At 43.9% G+C, this 21,451-nt stretch overlaps 1 protein-coding gene across 4 annotated transcripts in view; it reads left to right on the top strand.

The window, feature by feature from the left end:
* PEX5L (peroxisomal biogenesis factor 5 like) overlaps positions 1 to 21,451 on the top strand; it is a 129,204-nt gene that overhangs the window by 42,917 nt on the left and 64,836 nt on the right. The window lies entirely within an intron of this gene.

The raw sequence follows: 21,451 nt of genomic DNA, 5'->3' as shown, positions 1-21,451 counted from the left end.
AAAGGTCAGCCTTTCAGTCTTTTGCAAAGAAACACAGCAGGCTTCTAGCATCTCTGCCCACGAATTTTTCTAGCTTTGTTCTGCAGTCAGTCAAACCCTGGCAAAACTCCAGGTGCCACAGGGGTTTAAACAGAGAGGCTTGTGATAAGATGGCGTGGCTTTAGCAACCTGCAACAGCTCTGCATTCTCTCCACTGCACCTACATTCTGGCTCTTTCCACCGCAGCCCACCTCTGCAATATCCAAATCCCCAATTCTTGACCAAAATAAATAAATAAACAAACACATGTAAACTTGTTTTTACAACTGTAATTTTGACAGCAAAATAAAGTAAAATAGGCAAATATGTTGAGATACATTTAATGTGAAGGAACACCTTCTGGGAGAAGAAGGTGAGTTCCTCGAATACAGAATTTGGAACCACACTTTTAAAGGGTGTTGGCAAGTTCAGACATGCCACCCGGGGCCATGTATTCACTAACAGCGCAATCCAATGCATGTCTTCTCCGGGATATGTCCCTGGAGTTCAGTGGGAGTTGCACATGCATAGGATTGCAGCCTTAGTAATTCCTTGTTAAATGGCACTATTTGGTAAGCAGGTATGTTTATTTTCTTTATCCATCCTTGTGTGAAAGGGGCTGTTCGTTTTTGGTATGTGTTCTATGGGGTAATGGATGAAGAACATTTATTTGAACTCTGCTAAGCCTTTAGGAGGGATGCGGGTGGCACTGTGGTGTAAACCACTGAGCCTTGGGCTTGCTGATTGGAAGGTTGGCGGTTCAAATCCCCGCGACAGGGTGAGCTCCCGTTGTTCAGTCCCAGCTCCTGCCAGCCTATTAGTTCGAAAGCACGTCAAAGTGCAAGTAGGTAAATAGGTACCTCTCTGGTGGGAAGGTAAACAGCATTTCTGTGCCCTGCTCTGGTTTCGCCAGAAGCGGTTTAGTCATGCTGGCCACATGACCCGGGAAAATTGTCTGCGGACAAACGCCGGCTCCCTTGGCCAGTAAAGCGAGATGAGCTGCACAACCCCAGAGTCGTTCACGACTGGGCTTAACTGTCAGGGGTCCTTTACCTTTTCCTTTAAGTCTTTAGGAAATATTGTGTTTGGTTAGCACTCTTCCAATTGAAGACAGAGCCTTATCATACACTGCTTGCCTGACTCGAGGCAAGCTCTGTTTCAAGGGGAATGGCTGGGGTGTATGGACCCTGGCCAGTTTTACTTGCTTCTGGGCAAAACATTTGGCTTTGAAGCTCAACACTGCCTCCAACTCATTAGGTTGCTGCTTTTCTTTCCTAACAAGCAAGCAAGTTGTGATTGTCCGCAGCTACAGCCACCAGCTCCCTCTTGACCAGAATTGATTTTGATGGATGAGAACAATGTCTTCTGAACAAACCTGCTCTTGCAGAAAGGCTCAAAAGCAGACCGTGCAGGACACCAGTGCCAGGCTACGCTAATGGGAATTTTTTCTGGTGTTTCATGAGTGCTTGAAGAGAAACCAGCCTGACAACCGCTGTCACACAATTTAACCTCCCACACTATAGATGATTATGCCTTGAACTGTAGAGAAGATTTTAGAGTTTACTCTTAACTACATGGGACAAGCCGTTGCCAGATTTGTCATCCTTGCTGCGGATTCTACTAATTAGAGCTCCGGTTCATCGGAGGGATTTTCCATGTACTGTAATCCAATTTGGAAATACAAGCAGTATCAGTTACATTCCAAGAAAGCAAAGCTCCAAAGAGGCTTCCTGGCAGGTTTAATTGATGAAATATCACAGGTCCGTGAGATAAACGTAGCCAGCTCTGAAAACCACTTCCACTGTTGCAGCATCTATTCTCTGTTTCCAATGCATGGGTTTCTAGCCAATCTGTTTGATTCCTTCAGAGGTCTGTATGCCACAATTCTATGCACACTTCATTTAAGATACTTGGACTTACCCCCATGTAAACATGCAATGGCTGCTCTGCCAATGATCTAGAGCAGGGGTATTCAGAGTTTCTGCCCCATGGGTCCACTTTCTAATGGAATCGGGTCTTGGCTTAATGATAGAACATCTGATTTGCATGCAGAAGGTCCCAGGTTCAATCCAAGTAGGAGATACTCTTTTCTCAAATCCTGGAGAGCTAATGCCCATCAGTGTAGGCCAGGTTTCCTCAACCTCGGGCCTCCAGATGTTTTGAGACTGCAATTCCCATCATCCCTGACCACTGGTCCTGCTAGCTAGGAATCATGGGAGTTGTAGGCCAAAAACATCTGGAGGGCCGAAGTTGAGGAAGCCTGGTGCAGGCAATACTGAATCAGATGACCAGTGGTCCAACTAAATATAAGGAAGCTTCCTATGTTTTCTTTTCCCCAATAGCTAGAAATAACTTAGGCCCACCTGCCACAAAATGGTGGCAGATGGATGCAGAGTTTGCCACAGTCAGCTGGCAGTTGCTGATATCATTAGTACCACTGTATCAATAGTATCAATAGTACCACTGTATTCTGCTCTGGTCAGACCTCACCTGGAGTACTGTGTCCAGTTCTGGGCACCACAGTTCAAGAAGGATACTGAAAAGCTGTCCAGAGGAGGGCAACCAAAATGGTCAAAGGCCTAGAAACGATGCCTTATGAGGAACGGCTTAGGGAGCTGGGTATGTTTAGCCTGGAGAAGAGGAGGTTAAGGGGTGATATGATAGCCAGGTTCAAATATATAAAAGGATGTCATATAGAGGAGGGAGAAAGGTTGTTTTCTGGTGCTCCAGAGAAGCGGACACGGAGCAATGGATTCAAACTTCAAGAAAGAAGATTCCACCTAAACATTAGGAAGAACTTCCTGACAGTAAGAGCTGTTCGACAGTGGAATTTGCTACCAAGGAGTGTGGTGGAGTCTCCTTCTTTGGAAGTCTTTAAGCAGAGGCTTGACAGCCATAAGTCAGGAATGCTTTGATGGTGTTTCCTGCTTGGCAGGGGGTTGGACTGGATGGCCCTTGTGGTCTCTTCCAACTCTATGATTCTATGATTCACTTTCTGCAGGTATCGAAGCTCCCTTTGGAAATAGTTTATTTGCCACAGTGGGGATTACCGTTTTAGACTGTAAGTTTATCAGGGCAGGAAACTGCCCTCTCGTACTCTATAAAGAACCATGTACACTGATCCAGCTATATTCAGGCCCGGCTCTAGGGGTAGTCTCGGTGGCGTGGGGCACCGGGCCGGCAGGCGGGCACGCCGGAGTGATCTCCGCGCCACGGCGCCACGGCGCCCGACGTACTTGAGACGGCCCTGGATATATTGAATCTGACGTTGTTGAGATGTTTCAAACCAATAAAGCCCCAAATTCTCTAAGAAACTAGTGGAGTGATTCACATTGCTTCTGGGCTCTGGACCAGCACTGGGATGCAATGGGGCGAAGTGCGCTAGAAACAGTGAGAGTTGTAGTCCACAACATCTGGAAGCCGCCAGCTTGTGGGGGCTTGACCCAAGCTGTAAAAATGGAAGACATTAAAAGTCTAGAAGGTGCAGGTTTACACGCAGCACGATGCATTTATTCTTTCAGAGAAAACACACAGGATTTCATTCTGACATCACAAGAAAAATACACTCAGAAAAGATTTGCTAGTATAAAATTCTCACCATCAAGTAAAAACTGGGTCTCTTCCTTATTCTCATGCAAGTTTTATTATTCCCCACCTTCCTTTGTAGTTCTAAATTTGCAGTATATAATCCATTAGGACCCGACTGAATAGCCCACAGCCGCCTTCAACAAAAGCATGAATCGTAACTTCCAAATCAGGCTGGTTTATTATGTGTTATTTCAATACTGAACCTTCATCATCTCAATTTAATTAGCATGACAGACTCAACAAAGACTTCAATCTTCCTGGGCTTTTTTATCTGATAAACTGGAATAATAAGTGGAAGACACACAGGTGACAGTATCCACTGGGGGTGGGGGAGAGAGAAAGACATTAGAAATGGCATGATTGCCTTTTCCCAAACTTATACCAGTGAGATATACTGTATATTAAGAGATAGAGTGACCACACGGTTTGGGTTCTTGATTGCACTTCATTGTGGATTGAAGTCACTTAGTGGTTGACTCCAGTAGCCAACTCCACCAATGAGAACGTCATGACCAGGGGCATACAGAGATGTAGGCTAGATTGGCCCCACCAAGGGTGCAAGCCCAAGGAGGCGCACAAATTGTGTCTCATCACACTGGCTTGGAGTGGCTAGGAGCCTGCTCACCTGTCTTTGCACTCCCCAGGCAACTTCTCCCCTGTCCTGGGTGCCTCGGTGTAGGAATCCAGTCATTGGTGTTGGGTACCACAACAGCCCTATGGCACCTTAGTCGGCCAGCAATGCTATTACACACACACCAACATGGTGGGGCTGCACAATACAGTACCCCTTTTAGAAGCCTTTTCTCTCCCCCCCCCCCATGCACTACAGCTCAAGTGCTGAGATATTGGGAAGGACTCTAGTACAGTGGAACCTCGGTTTATGAACACCTCGGTTTATGAATTTTCGGTTTATGAACACCGCAGACCAATCCGGAACGGATTAATTCACTTTCCATTACTTTTAATGGGAAAGTTCGCTTCAGTTTATGAACGCTTCAGTTTATGAACAGACTTCCGGAACCAATTACACCCATGTTTCAGTTTATGAACGCTTCAGTTTAAGTACTCCGCGGACCCGTCTGGAACGGATTAATCCACTTTCCATTACTTTCAATGGGAAAGTTCGCTTCAGTTTATGAACGGTTACTCTGCGGACCGTCTGGAACGGATTAATCCACTTTCCATTACTTTCAATGGGAAAGTTCGCTTCAGTTTATGAACGCTTCAGTTTATGAACAGACTTCCGGAACCAATTGTGTTCATAAACCGAGGTACCACTGTAGTTAGAAAGTGTGCCATGTAGGGACATGGAGCGGGAGGTGGTGCTTTGCGGTTGAGTTGCAGGTGATTTTTGTTTTATTCTTTTGCATTTCCTAAGAGGGGAGGCTTAAGGCTTTCAAATGGCTCTGCACCGCAGTACATGAAGATGAGAATAAGCACAGAAGGCAATACTGTTTGTTGTGTTCCTGGTTTGTTTGTGGGAAGTTGATGCCAAGATAGTGGCATCAACAGCGGTAGTAATGCACACAGTAGAAGACTCAGCAGATGTAGGAGAAAGAGGCAATATTCAATAGCCCAGGACATAAGTGTCAACAAAGAATTGTTCTTGGCCCTTGGGGAAATTGTAGAAATGTCAACAAATCAATGCTTAAAAAGTTGGGGGCACCATTTTGGAGATAGGGTTTTGCCATTTCTGCCCCTCTAAAATCCCATATTATGATTTTTAGAAGGCACAGGGTTGGAGGCAAGCAACTTCTACTCAGGGTAGACAGAAGGTAGCCATTCTTATTAATTACAATGGGTTTATTCTGAGTGTGCCTTGCATTGGATACAGCCCAGGTTTTCCAGCACTTACTGTATGTACTGGGAAAAATAAGCCCATTACAGCTGAGAGATGAATCCCTTCTGTACCAGGGAAAGTCATCCTTGACAGATTATAAAACACTTCCTAAAAAAGGAGATTGACAGAGCCTGGTTGCCCTTACAATAAAGTCACTCAGAAAGATGAGCATGTGCGAGAAGCGAGACTCATTTTGCATTCCAGCTTTCAGAGAAGTGTCTTATGGTTTTAACAAAGACATTGAAAATTGCTAATTTTCTCTACTCATTTTCATTCATCAGAAATTTCGTGACTGAAGTAAAAAAAAAAAAGATCCCTGCAGGCTAAGTTTATTGTCATTTTGCTGTTGTTGGGTTTTGTGTTTAGTTTAGTTTTTGTTTTTTGCTGTCTTGAGGTAAAAAGGTAAAGGGAAAGGGACCCCTGACCATTAGGTCCAGTCGTGACCGACTCTGGGGTTGCGCGCTCATCTCGCATTATTGGCCGAGGGAGCTGGCGTATAGCTTCCAGGTCATGTGGCCAGCATCACAAAGCCGCTTCTGGCAAACCAGAGCAGCACATGGAAACGCCGTTTACCTTCCCGCTGTAGCGGTTCCTATTTATCTACTTGCATTTTGACGTGCTTTCGAACTGCTAGGTTGGCAGGAGCTGGGACCGAGCAACAGGAGCTCACCCCGTCACAGGGATTCGAACCACCGACCTTCTGATCAGCAAGCCCTAGGCTCAGTGGTTTAACCACAGCGCCACCTGGGTCCCTAGCTGTCTTGAGGTACTCAGCTCTAATTTATCAATTTAAGGTATAATGTAGCTACAGTTTTATACAACTTGAACAGCATTTCTTGTTTAACTATTTAATTATAGGTTATGTCTAAGCCCAATTGATATTAGAAGTGTTAAAGGGTCTGTCTTTCTGGATTAACATCTTGAACGTTTTTGTGAAAGGGCTCAAATTTAATCTTACTGTGTATATTTAATCCTATACAGTGGTACCTCAGTAAAATAAAAAAATTCCTTCAGTAGCACCTTAAAGACCAACTAAGTTTTTATTTTGGTATGAGCTTTCGTGTGCATGCACACTTCTTCAGATACCTCAGGTACCTCAGGTTACAGACGCTTCAGGTTACAGACTCTGCTAACCCAGAAATAGTACCTCAGGTTAAGAACTTTGCTTCAGGATGAGAACAGAAATCGTGCAGCGGTGGCGGCGCAGTGGCAGTGGGAGGCCCCATTAGCTAAAGTGGTACCTCAGGTTAAGAACAGTTTCAGGTTAAGAACGGACCTCCAGAACGAATTAAGTTCTTAACCCAAGGTAAACGAATTAAGTTCTTAATTGTATGTAAATTTAATCTCACATGGGTATATATGTACATATACAGAAACATATCTATGTAGACTTGAAGAGAATAAAAAGCTTTTATGTGTCTGTGAAACTGTACAAATGGACACACTTTGGAATGAAACTTTTTGGTGATCGTGGAAAGGGAACTTCAGTTTACATTTAAAGGTGAACCTACCTCATTCACACTTTCTGAAGCAATACAAGGGCCAAAACACAGTCATCCTTTGAAATTCTCATTTTTGCAATGCAGACCTCCAGCCAAGTAATGTGTAAAAGCAAGCTATATTAGGAAAAATTGCTCTGCAAACACACACACATATGACAAAATTACATAGAAATGTGTATAAGGAGGAATTTCCACGAAGATACTGATTTATTCATTTAACAAATATTATATTCCAAGTGATTGGAATAACACATGTAAGCCGTTAAAAAAGCATTACAATTATCAGTATGATAATTTGATGGTTTTTTTTTCTTTAACGCAAAGTTATTTGGAAATGTAGAGAACTGAACATGAGATAAGAAAAATGAGAAGCTGACAGTCAAAGTCACCCACCTGGAAACATATGGAAGGTTTAAATTGATGGTGAAGTAGGGTGAGATAACCTGTCTAGGAAGAAACAGAATAAAAAAATTCCTTCCAGCAGCACCTTAAAGACCAACTAAGTTTTTATTTTGGTATGAGCTTTCGTGTGCATGCACACTTCTTCAGATACACTGAAGCAGAAGTCCCCAGGCGCTTATGTAGGGAAAGGGTGGGGAGGGGGTATCACTCAGAAGGGTGGTGGAAATGGGTGATTGACTGACTGATAGCTGTTGACAACTTGCTTTTTCATGCAAGACCATTAGTTAAAATTAGTTAATTATCAACTCAGCAAGAGCTCAGAGACCACTTAGAAAAACTACTGAGGGAAAAACTCCAGTGTTAGCAATACACATTTAGCCATTTTCCATTTTAAACCTTCATTAATACACAGGCATTTTCATTTCTGTGTCAATTAAACCAATTATACTTAACCATAGCTGCCAAGTTATCCCTTTTTTAAGGGATTTCCCCTTATGCTGAATAGGCTTCCTCGCGAGAAAAGGGAAAACTTGGCAGCTATGTAACAGATCCTGCAGGACTCTTCTTGGGTCATTATAACTAAACAGAGATTTCCCATGTTTGCTAGTTGGACAGTTCAGATGTAGAAGGAGTCACTTCTAAGGATACTCCTGAATTTGACCTAGGCTTGAATCTAGGAAGGGATCTCAGGTGGAGGCTAAAAAATGAAGGAAAAAAATTATTATTTTTTGCCACAATTAAAGGCGAACATTCCTATTCCAATCTTTCCAAAATTACACCCAAACCAAAACACAGTCATTTTTGCTTGAAAACCTCTATTGTGCTGTCTTCACACTGCATTTTTTTTAACAGTTTCCCACTGTATAAAGAAATTCCTCCCAGTGCCAGGAAGCCCATTAAAGCTGCTTGGTGGTGGTAGTGAGGCAGAATCCTGATAAAAGATGAAATTGTTTTCCCCCAAACAAATCAAGAGTATGAGATTTCTCACTCTGAAAGTTGTGCTGTATTAAATGGCCTTAAAGATAAAAGGCATTCTGAGATCAAAGAAAGAGAATGCGATAGGGATCTTGCTTTATATATTTATATATATATAAGAAAAGACAGGCATTGATTTGTTGGCTGCCAGGGTCTCACTGTGAATACTCAGTCCTCCATCTATTCATTCTACCTCCCAGGAACTGGTATCAATTTAAGCCTATCTGGTAGGATATCACTATCGTGTTGTTGCTTCTGTTTTAGCAGTTAAAAGGACACAATACATTATTGAGTAGGCTTCGAGAGTACAAGTCAAGATTCTTTTAAAATGTTAATGTGGTCTATACCAACAGATTTGCGAAGGTTATAAAAAAATGGAAGGATATAGGAGGCTAACGCTTGGGTTTATTTCTCATTTTGCCATTCTAAAAGCCTTTTGCTTTTCTTCTGTGCTAGATATTTGTCATTTATAGAATATACACAGACAAAGAACACAATGAGGACTGTGGAATGATTCCATGTAATTGTTCCTTTAAACAATTCATTGATTGAAAACCAAAGCTTAAACAAATTGATCGATAAAATTACCGTATTTTTCCGTGTAGAACATGCCCCCGTGTATAAGACGACCCCTATTTTTTGGAGCACCAAATTAAGGAAATGGGGGGGGAGAGAGATTGCCCAAGGTTGTTGAGCTTTTTTGGGGGGGGGTTGCTGAAAAGCACTCACCCGCCTGACCGCCAATGCCAATCGCATGCCTCGCTGAAGCCACCTATCGTCTGCACACTCGCCGCTAGCAGCCGCCAATCGCATGTCCAATTGCTGCAGCAGCCAATCATCAACAGGCCTTGCCACAGCCACCAATCACCTGCCCAATCGCTGCTGACAATCTCCTGCTCACGGCTGTCACCAATCGCCCGTCCCACCCCTCCACTATCCATGTATAAGACGACTACATAAAAAACCACAGTCTTATACACGGAAAAATACAGTATGTTTCTAAGTTCACAGCCTTGGCTGAATTGGCCTAAGCCTGGCAAAAGGGGAAAAGAAAACATTTTTCGTTTGAGTTTTTGCTGGGTTGGCAGGTCGCATCACCTAGCTGAACTGGCTAAGGATCCACCCTGAATCCCTCTTCTGTTTCCCCCACCCCCCACCATACCCCCCTTTTAAGGTCTCACTCTGGTTTAAGATTCACAGGGCTTGAATCAGCTAGCTGACCCCAGCTGAGCCAGGATTCGGGACAACATATTTCTGATTGAGCCAGGGATCTCCTGGTTTAGGCGAAATCCCACTGACTCCTAACCCAACTCATTGCGTCACATCTAGCCTTACGGTTGTGCCCTTTTACTAAATAAATTCTCATGTTTGTTTGTTTGTTTGTTTGTTTAAAAATAAAGCCTCGGGGGGGGGGGTTAGCCCCAAATGTGTACAGCTGTAATTGGGATTCCATCACGGACTCTGTGAAACAGCACTGGGTAACTTGTTACCAAACATATCGGATATCAGGAATTCTGCAGAACATGACCCACTTAACTAAACCTTTGGATATCAGGAATTTTAGAAGTTTCTAAGTATCTACTGTGGTCATGTGTCTACACTACTTCCCATCAGATTACACTGAATTATCTGCCTCGATTAAGACAGCAGGGTGCAATATCTTACACGTGGGATGCATGAGTTTTAATCTCTGGCATCTCCAGGTAACGGGATAAGGTAGCACATGGTTTGAAAGATGTATAACCCCAGGGAGAGAAAGACTCTCAGTCAGAGCAGACAATGCCTGGGCTAAATCACCATAGAGCTGGTATAAAGCTTTGCTTCTACATCGTGCAAATTAAGTGTGCCAGTTCAGTGGTTTTCTCAGCAAGAAGATCTGGGACGCTATGACAGGCAAGCTTTCCTGAAAGACAGCTTGTCCGCCCACTACTGATTTTACTGCAGCTTCCTAAACTTACTGCGATGTGCAGAGACAGGATAGTGTTGGGTATATAGCAGAGTTAGCAGGGGCAAGGGCAAGGCACACCTGGCCTGGTCAGGCCCCTGTGGGAGCTGAGCAGAAGCATCCACTGCAACACAACAGCCTAGAGCAACATCGCACCCGCCTGCCCCACCTCAACCTCTGCACATTCCCACTGAAGTCTGAATGGAGCCTATGAACATATGGTCCCTCTCTCCCTGCATGATTGGGATCCTCTGTCTGAATGCTCAGAGGCTGCAAGCAGGGGCAGAGGTCCTCTGTGTCTCCAGTGAATGGGAATATGTCTTGAGAAAAGGCTACATGGAATCTGTGGAAGATGTTCAGGGGTTCCTTGGGAGATCAGGACCACACGGGAAAGCAAAAAGCTTGAAAGCCAATGCCAAGAATTTTGTTAGCTCAAAGGTGGAAATTACAGGAACTACCAATGATTGATGGGATGCAGGTGGCGCTGTGGGTTAAACCACAGAGCCTAGGGCTTGCCGATCAGAAGGCCGGCAGTTCGAATCCCTGCGACAGGGTGAGCTCCCATTGCTCGGTCCCAGCTCCTGCCAACCTAGCAGTTCGAAAGCATGTCAAAGTGCAAGTAGATAAATAGGTACCGCTTCAAGCGGGAAGGTAAGCGGCGTTTCCGTGCGCTGCTCTGGTTCGCCAGAAGCGACCTGGAAGCTATACGCTAGCTCCCTCAGCCAATAACGTGAGATGAGTGCCACAACCCCAGAGTCAGTCACGACTGGACCTAATGGTCAGGGGTCCCTTTACCTTTTTTACCAATGATTGAGGAGTGGCAGATGAAGATGATGGACTGGGAGGATCCGGAACCAAAGCGACCAGAAATTCCAGAGAGATTGGAGCAAATTTATTGAATATTTAAGGGATCGTTGTAAAAACGTGAAGACACTAGCAGGACTGATATGAATCCTGTAACAAAATATATAAATAGTATCTGACCATGGATAAATAGAAGGATTTGATATGTATTGAAGGACAGAAACGGACAGTAGAAATGCGTATGCAATTTATTAAGAAATAGGAAACCAGCTGAAGGGAGGAAGCAAATGTTTCAGAATGGTTATTATAATATTGTAATATTTTATGTTTTTAAATGAAAATAATAAAAATTATATTTAAAAATAAAATGAAGTTCCATTGCCTCCTCTGGCTGCAATGCAGAGAGCTGCTACTCAAGCCATGCCAAAGCTCTCTTTGAGATCTTTTCTCAGTGCAACATACGTTTATGACAAACTGCTTTTGAAGCAACCCTCTGTTTCAACTGTTGCTTGCCAACATATAGCATATAAGCTTGGGAGCTGCTTTTCAGGATACTCACATCCAAGATCAAAGGTTTTCTATAGTTTTCTTGGATCCTTGCATGATATTCAGCGTGGTCTACCTACTTGTGCTATGGAATTCCACTTGTGCAACAGGACTTCCGGTTCCTCTTCTCCTTCCTGCAGCTCACTGCGTGCCCCGAAAATATGAGTCAGTCCTCCCAATCCCCTCTGAAGCATATTATGGCTGCTTCAGTAGAGAAGGAGAAGAAGCCTTCCTTTGCATGAGAAGACACTTGCTCACACAATCCTGGAATTCACCCTGTATTTTCAAGCTAGAAATGCTGAAAGAGTTTGGAATTATTTGATGGTCATTGCTAAAGTGGCAGAATGTCAGTAAGGTTAGGAGCACAGACTTGGTAGCTACAGTCAGACATTGAAGAAATGGCTCTGTGCTCAAGGAAGTGGGTTGTGTGACTGCAGAGAGAGGATGTAGCTAGGGGTGTGTGGCCTGGGAACAGACCCAAGGGGCAGATTGAGAGTTCCATAAAGTAACATTTGACCCCTGGGGCTGAGGCATTATCTATCCCCTTCATGGTTTTTCTAAAAGGCAGTTTTTGAAGGGAAAACATGGGGTGGCCTTTGCTTCTGCTTTGTGGGAGTTCATACGACACCTGATCCTGCTGACGCAGAGGTCTTCCAGTGCAACCACTTCTGCTTTGGCCCTGATGATCAAGAAAGAGGGTTAAAGGTGTTATATGTTCAGTGGTCTGTGTTTGCCTGAGCTCGAGTCTGGACTATGGATTCTGAGCCCTTGTGTTCTAACTCGATACATGATGTCCAATCACAGAACATTTTAGGATTTGGGCCTCTGCCATTGGCCCTTGAAATCTGAGCCGTGATTCGTAGCTTGGAAGTTTACACAGCCAATCATGTTGGGAGTGGGAGTGGCCCAGGTTTTCAGGAATGTGTATAAGCAGATGCTTTGCCCCTGTTTCCCAGTTATGTACGTAGTTCAATAAAGGTTCTTTCTGTTATCGCTGTACCTTGCCTCATGGGAATCCACCTATACTTCAACAGAGGACCCACAAAGATTCTAATAATAGAGAAAGGGTTGGTTTTTTTTTTTTTGTTGTTCTTAAAATGTGCTTTCAAATGAGATGCCCGTATGCCAAAATGATTTAAGGTGGTTGGGCATACAAGCAGACAATCTGAGCTCCTGCTTATAAAAACGTATTTTTCCATAATCTTTCTGCCTGGCCGGCTGGCCGTGATAAGCATGAAAATAAGAGGCCGGTGCCAGATAAAATCTCAAATCGGAGCTTCAGCTCTTCAGAGGCTGGGGTGTCATTACTTTGAGAGGTCCATGACCCTCACCTAGGCAGGATTGGGAAGACTCTGCAAAAATAAATAACTGCACGCACATTGGCTTGATCTGCAAAATTTATTCAGGCTTGCAGGATTTCACTTTGCTTGGCAGAGAATTGAGGTCACTGTAGTGCAGAATGTTATTTTCTCCTCTGGGTTGGAGATTTGGATATTGGGCCTGATGTCCCAGCAAAATTCTAAGCCAGGCCTGCAAACCATGTGAGCCAACAAGCCAAATGCAGCTTTCCCTGCCTTGGCGGTGGTTATCATCATCGTCGTTGTTATCATTATTATTACATATACACCCCATGTTTCTTTCAAGGAGCTCAAGGTGGTATGTGTGGTTGGTTCTCCCCATTTTATCTTCACAACAGCCCGGTGAGGTAGGTTTGGCTGAGAGACACTGAGGTCACCTCAGTGAGCTGTGTGGCTGATTTGGGATTTGAACCCTGGATCTCCCAGGTCCGAGTCCAACACTCTAAGCACTACAACACACTGGTTCTCCTTAAGTTAGCAAGGAGTTTAGGGCAGCAAAAAGGAAAGCTCAAAGTGAGCAGCTTACTACAGCAAAGAGTGAACCGAAGGGGCTTTCAGTCTCTCAGGACCAGATCCTTCCTTTCAGGGTCTGCCCTCTTGCTGGAGGAATGGACGGTCTTAAAGGAACTGCACTCCGAGTTTGAGCCTTAGCATGTTTCTTCTGTTCACTTCAGTAGGACTGGCAGATTGACAGGGGGTGAATATCTCCAGGGTGGAAGGAGCTGGTTCCTCAGAAGATGCACATTCTATGGATATGGACACCAGAGGTCTGGATTCATCACAGTCTTGGGCTCAGCTCAGCAGCCCCAGATCCACTAAGCTCATGATGCTGGGGTCTGGGTTGTTGGGTGCTGCTGGACTGGTGTTCAGACCTGCCCTTCAATTGGGCTGCTGGATCTAGCTAGATCTTGTTAGAGTTGGGAGTTCCTCTTCCATGTGACAGCTCTTGAGATATTTGAAGATGGCAATCATATCTCCTCTTTTCCAGGCTAAACATACCCAGCTTCTTCAACCGCTCCTCATAAGGCCTGGGTGAGGAATCTGTGGTCCTTTGAAGGTTGCTAGACTTCTGTTCCCACCATCCCTTTCCACTGACCATACCAGATGGGGTTGGTGGGAATTAGAGTCCAACAACATCTGGAGGACTGGAAGCTGTCTACTTTGAAGGATTTGAGAACCTTATTTGTAAGACATCACTTTGTAAGAAAGAAAGGCTTTGGCCATCCACAGTTTTGCATAAAAGAGTGATTTAGCTGCCCAGCTTGTTTCCTTTAACCTAAGTGCTCCTTGCATTCTACTAATATTAAGTTAATTCAAAAGCAAATTCCAATTTGACTATGTTCACATTTTTCTCCTGCTTGGCTTATATTAACATTAAAGCACTCAAGACTGAGTAACATGAATATTCATGAGAATGCAAATCTTTAAAGTCAACTACTTGAATATTCATGTTCACCAAAAGCAAATTTGAGATGACACAATAGATGACAGAATATATGCCCCACCAAGTTATTGGACAGAAATGCCACCCGCATAGCTTACAAAATTAACTTGTGAAGTATTTGCAACTAAATCATTTTCAGTTAAACTCTTTACGTTTTTCTTTCTGTATGCACATGAAATTATTTCAAGGAAATGCAACGTTTTTCAATTATTTTTCCCTCAGTCATGTCAGGCAGTGCTTTTTGTCGTTTAAAAATGTTTAAGGGTACTCTCATTTTGACTCAAGAAAATCACCATTTTATAGTTCAAATCGGGGAAAATAAATACAGTAAATGGACAAAAGTACAAAGATTCACAAAATGTTTAGGGGTATGCGTACCCCTGCATCCCTGGTGTCAGGCGTACTAAAGATGTTAGATTGTGGAATTTAGTTCTAAGGATTGAGACCTATTATTAGGCCAGCCTAGATAGGCATAGGACAGCAGTTTCTCCAAGGGAACCATGCCTGTCACAGTTGTTGACGAGACAACATTGCTCATTCTGAGCCGCAATGTGACTGAGATTCCCATTCAAGCTGTAGCTCAGTGGCAGGGCACATGCTTTGTCCCAGGTTGATTCCCTGCATCTCCAAGTACAGCTGGTAGAGACTGCTCTCTGAAATTCTGAAAAACTGCTGCCAGCTACTGAGCTCTTCCTGTGTTGGGCTAGTCATACTTCTTTGAAGTCTCTCAGCTCACCTCACAGAGTGTTTGTTGTGGGGGAGGAAGGGAAAGGAGAATGTTAGCCGCTTTGAGACTCCTTAGGGTAGTGATAAAGCGGGATATTGAATACAAACTCTTCTTCTTCTTAGGTGTCGCAGGCAGATGCATGCATTTATTGGGAATGAGTGCATAGAAATATCTGAATTGTTGAAATTAACAGGCAATTTTTTGCTTGCATTGGAACACCATGTGCGCATCGGCACAGGCAAGGAGCCATTTCATTTACCTTCTGAGTTGTAGCCTGGTGCAGAACTTTCAGCTGTTGAAGGACCCTTTTAATGTTTTAGATATGGAGATGTGTCCTCTGGTTTAATTGCAGAATTATTAGGAAGGTGCAAAAGGGAATTTCTCTTAAGATTATCGTTTTATTTGTATGCTGCCTTTCCAAAGTTCAAACCATGCTCTATAGGGTTGGCCCATTTCAAAAAGTGAAAACCCAGACACAAAAGTTGTTGGGGGGAAATAACACTTATGATGTGGGCTGCAATACACCTGGGTTTTCTTGGACATTTCTGCCGGTTTTAGGAAATTCCGCCCGAACGCCATTTATGATGGACGAATCCCAGCAATGCCCAGGAAATTATGGGCATATGGCAACCCTACATAACTACAAACATTACATAACAAAAATACTTATAAAGGTCCCATAAGTGGCATCCTAAGTGTGGTCATGGAATAGCACCAGTGGCAAAGGTTCCCTCCTCATCTAAGAGCAGGCAGTGCAGTCGGGTGAGACAAAGGGAAGAGCGGGCCCAGAAGATGTGGAAACTAGGAATGGTGAGATGAAAGTAGTGAGATTTTTTAAAGGCTTCACAAAGTGGCCAAGATGCTTCACGCCAGACCTGTTCTGTCATGGTCCGGTCGGCGGGCGTCAGGACCAGAGGCAAGATGGTGGTGTAGAAGCAGGAACAGGTGCAGGGCTGAGGGTCCAGTAGAAGGCAGTCACAGGGTCAAGGAGCAAGGCAGAGGCGAAGGTGAAGGTCTGGGAGTCAAGGAGCAAGGCGTTGATAAGGCGAAGGTCCAAGGAGCAAGGAGCAAGGCGAAGGCTCAAGGAACAAGAAGCAAGAAGCAAGGCAAAGGTACAAGGAGCAAGGATCAAGACGTCGGCAAGGCAGGGGTCCACGGAGCAAGGATCAAGACGTCGGCAAGGCAAGGGTCCACGGAGCAAGGATCAAGACATCGGCAAGGCAAGGGTCCACGGAGCAAGGGTCAAGACGTCGGCAAGGCAAGGGTCCACGGAGCAAGGATCAAGACGTCGGCAAGGCAAGGGTCCACGGAGCAAGGATCAAGACGTCGGCAAGGCAAGGGTCCACGGAGCAAGGGTCAAGACGTCGGCAAGGCAAAGGTACAAGGAGCAAGGATCAAGACGTCGGCAAGGCAGGGGTCCACGGAGCAAGGATCAAGACGTCGGCAAGGCAAGGGTCCACGGAGCAAGGATCAAGACGTCGGCAAGGCAGGGGTCCACGGAGCAAGGATCAAGACGTCGGCAAGGCAGGGGTCCACGGAGCAAGGATCAAGACGTCGGCAAGGCAAGGGTCCACGGAGCAAGGGTCAAGACGTCGGCAAGGCAAGGGTCCACGGAGCAAGGATCAAGACGTCGGCAAGGCAAGGGTCCACGGAGCAAGGATCAAGACGTCGGCAAGGCAAGGGTCCACGGAGCAAGGATCAAGACGTCGGCAAGGCAAGGGTCCACGGAGCAAGGGTCAAGACGTCGGCAAGGCAAGGGTCCACGGAGCAAGGATCAAGACGTCGGCAAGGCAAGGGTCCAAGGAGCAAGGATCAAGAGGCCAGATGCAACCAGGCAAGGATAGCGTTGCTGTGGCAAAGAGCTGAAGGGAAATGCTGAGCTTTTATCCCTCCCAGCTCCTGCCACCAGGTGCAGTGAGGTATCAAGTGGCCTCACCTGAGTGACCACTCCTTGCCTCTCCAGCACAAGCTGAGGTCTTCACCTGTGTGGCCACTCCTTGCTTCTCCAGCACAAGCTGAGGCAGGCCCCAGTCCTGCAAAGCACTACAGGCCCCAGAGCCTGACTCCTGCCCATACTCCTGACATGTTCTTTGCAACCAGCGTGTTCCTAAAGGTTTTGAAAGTGTGCAACAGAAAGTAAGTTCAGGTGCTTGAGTACTATAGGGCAGATTTTATTTTTATTTTTCCTGATTTTCTATGATTGGAGTTCCTGAGTGATGAATTACTTTTGCTCAGTGAGGAGAGCACTCTCAGATTGCCTCAGAACATCACATTAATATTCTGTGGCAGTAGCTTAATTAAATCCTCATTAAGCAGTACCATATTTCTTGCAAGTTCTGCAGCTTGGGCTGAAATTAATTGTGAGCTGTTATACAGAGGCACCAGCTGCTAGAAAAACAGAGTTCCCCACACCCACCCAGTTGAATCCTGCAGGAATGTTTTTGATCAGGGTTGAGCAGAGGGTAAGCAAAGGTCCACTGGGCAGTTTCAGGTGAGCTACCTAGTTTTGACTCCCTGTATTTTTTTGCAAAGAATGCTGAACCAGACAGACCTGAATGTCGCTTTCTAGCACATCTGTATCCTTAAGCAAATAATGCCTTTTGGGGAGCACTTAGCACAAATTAGCTACATTTTTGTTATAGCAGCTGAGAAATCCTGACTGTGTCCCCTTGCTTTGTAAATCTAAAATATACCAGCGGACGACAAGGATTCTATTATTATCATCGTCATCATCACTGGCCATGCAAGAATAATACCAGCCCACCCACAATTTACATGGTTTGCAAATATCAGGGTTTTTTTAATATCTCTTCTGCCTGGCCCACAACAAAGTGTTCTGCCAGTGTTCATAACAAAGCAATTATAACTAATAGAAGTACCAACATATTTCAGAATTACTGGTTTAATCTAACTGTCTCATTAAGTCTCTGGCTCAAGGCTGCTTCACGCACAACATCCTTTCTATGTGAATAGAGTGGGAGGAAACTGTGACTACTGTGATGGTGGCAGGACAATTAGTGCATGGTGTCTAAAGGCTTGGTGCCATGCTAAGCCCTTCTGGAGATGAGCTGATGCTTGTACAAAGCCATAGTTTGGCTTAGTGTGTCACCTGAACCTGGGCTCATGATTTAGCTCTCTCCAGAGTGCAGACTAATCACAAGCTGTAATCAAGGTGTGTCTTGTGGTTTGTCCAGGAGAGCTAAGCCATGAGCCCAGGTTCAGACAACACACATAGTCAAACTGTGACTTAGCTCATGGTATAGCTGCAGATCAGCCAGGCAGGAGCAAAGTAGGTGCAATGTCCTTTGCTGGGGACTACACACTTGTACATTCATTCATCCTAAACTATGGTTTAGCTTAGTGTGGCATACAAATAAGGATGGAAAAGAAATTTCAGGGCTGGATCTACACTGATCTTTAAAAACGCTGTAAAAAGTAATATAGCTCTCAATGCAATTTCCCATTGACAATAGGTCACTGCTCTACAGCGCCCTCTGGTGTCACATTTTATAACACTTTTTTAATACTGTATTATAACCAACCAGTGTAGATTCGCCCTTTAAATTTCTCCAACTAAGCAATGTGTACATAAATGAAGTATATACAGTAGTAAAAGAAAAACATACAAAAATGCATTATTTTATGGGAAATTGCTTTGCAAAAATGTGTATACTCAGCAAAATTAGGTACAAAAACGTGTTAGAAGGCAAGTAACTTTGCACTTTTTATGCAAAGTAGATTGAGGTGCAATATGGTTACATCCATACAGTGTTCCCTAATTAAGTAGCTTGTTCACATTTCTCATTATCTGTACCTATAACCATAAATAATAATAGGATATAAAGGAGACAAACTAAAATTAGAACGAAAACGTTAACAGTCGGGGGGGGGGGAAACAGATATATGCGTCATTGGGGTAGTACATAACTCTGGTGAAAAAGAAAGACGTTTCTAATCATTAAATTATGACCTGGTTATATATTAGGCCCCTGTGAAACTATTGGAAAATCTAGTCTATCTTCAATCGGATAAATAGGAAGATGAAAATAAAAGAGAAATAAGAAGTGGGAAGGATGAGGTTGGGGTTGAACAAGGAGTCCGATTCGCAGGACACAGCAGTTGCTGTTTTGCTTTAATCAAAACACTCTAATAGCTTATTCCCAACACCCCTGCAGTGTTGTTTGGAATAATAAATATTTAGTGAAGAGAATTCTGTGGCAAGTGGTTTAATACCACAGCATGCATGCTACTTCATTTCTTTTACAGATTTATAATCTGCTTCATGCCCTGAAGCCATCTAAGCAGTGCAAAAAACCCCAAACCTAACTAACTAACTAACTAACACAATTTCTACAAGGATATACAATTAATATTCCATATAATGACTTGATCACGCTTCAGGGAAAGACTTCTTGAACAAAAATGCCTGTTAAAATATTGAATATTAAATATTGAAAGTTCTGTCCTTCTGTCTAACTTTCAGCTGAAGTGTAGCTTATAAATAACCCCAGATGCCCAGTATCCTGATTATGGAACTGCATGTTGCAGGGCATCCTTTGCATTCGTGCCACATTGGGCATTACCATTTTTGCTAGAACCACAAGTCATTTTCTGGCATCAGCTTGTAAACCCAACATTGGTATGCTATGATGTTTCTTGGGCTTTTCCAACATTACAATTTGACCCTCCTTGTGAACCCCACTGAATGAAAACTGGAACATTAGAAATGGCTCTTGCTGTTAAATTATATTCTCTGAAAATAGCGTTTACCCTGTCCCACTTCCCTGTAAAAGAAGCCTTGCCTAATCCTTTGAGCATTACATTGTCTGTTATGCATGTTGATCTTAAGATCTGCACACCACAGACCAAATTTGTATTTGTCAGGCTCATCCACCAAGTCCTCCGAGATGCTGCATTTATGAAAAAAAACAACCCCCTTGTTTCTCTAAGCAATGATGAGCTATTCATTATCAGAAACTGGCAAGTGTAAAATTAGCCGTTCCAGAACAAAACAGGAAAAAGGTACAGGAAGCCAACCTTAATGAAAAACATTTAGCACTAGAGAGCACCTGAAGCAAAAATAAAATACAGCTAACTCCTTTCTTCCATATGGGCATCATTATTTTTTAACAGCAGCATCAAACAGATGATCAGTTGTGTTACATTTTCTAAACATTGGTGGACTAATCCTTTATTTTTATTGATGGTCCTAGAAAGACTGGCTCAGTTCACACATACGGTAGCAGCAGCTAAAACATGGGCCATGACTTGAGTTGGCACACTCCCTCTTTTCTTGCACAATTTGATTTCTTTCCTCACTTTCTGATTTGGGCAAACCATGGTTTGCCATTGCATCCAATTAAAGCCTGTATGGCCACGATTCCTTTACACAGATTCAGCCTATGGGCATTCAGCAGACATGTCTCCAACATGTGAACATGATGGGGGGTGGGGTGGCTTGGGCTGTAACAGTTGAGGCAGGGCAAATGCATGCAACCCTGCTCTCTCTCTCTCTGTGAGATGTTAAAAGACTGAGTAGGGCTGCTGTTTCACATGCTACAAATTCAGTTTTGCAAACAAGGACACATTTGGCAGAGATCCTAAGCTAACCTCAGCTCTCTGACATGTGTTGCATTCACTCATCATGTGTTTAGTGGTGCATGAAAATATCTGCAGGGTACACCTTTTTTTAAGGAAAGTGAAGCATCCTCAAGGTTGTAATTATATGCATAGTTTGCTAAACCTCATTGATTTGAATAGGATTTAAGCACCCTGACTTTGCAATGGGTAGCAGCCCAGTTCTTTGAAGAACTGAGGCCTGAATTTCTCTGTGCAAAATTCATATGTGATTTGGATCAAAAAAAAAGAAAAGGTGTCGCAATCGGTTGCTGAGCTTTTGATGCAAGATCTGTAGAAGGTGGGGGTTTCAGTTTGTGTTTTAAAAGATTAATCATGCAAGGCTTCCTAAGTCTCAGGCTGCCTATAAATGAAGCTCTTGAACACTGCAAAGAAACACTCATGCTCAAACATGCTGTGTCGTGGGCTCTCTTCCCCATTAGTGTCTAATCTTTGGGGCATCTAATTGTTGGAAGTCTAGAGATACTATAAACATGGAATAGTCCTGCCAAAGGCCTGTCTTTCCCATTGGTCTGTCTCCAAAAATGTCAATTCAGATGCCTCCTGGAAGCTGAAAAGCACAGTCCACCTTGCACCTATTGCCACTTAGTTTTGTTGGTTCACCCAACAGAATTTCTATCTGTTAACTTTCTTCATTATTCTTCATTGTTATAATATGACAAATT

The sequence above is a fragment of the Zootoca vivipara genome, chromosome 5 (genome assembly GCF_965207765.1).
Source record: "Zootoca vivipara chromosome 5, rZooViv2.hap1.1, whole genome shotgun sequence".
Classification (NCBI taxonomy): domain Eukaryota; kingdom Metazoa; phylum Chordata; class Lepidosauria; order Squamata; family Lacertidae; genus Zootoca; species Zootoca vivipara.
Note: the sequence above shows the minus strand (reverse complement) of the source record. Positions and strands in the feature narration are given on the sequence as shown.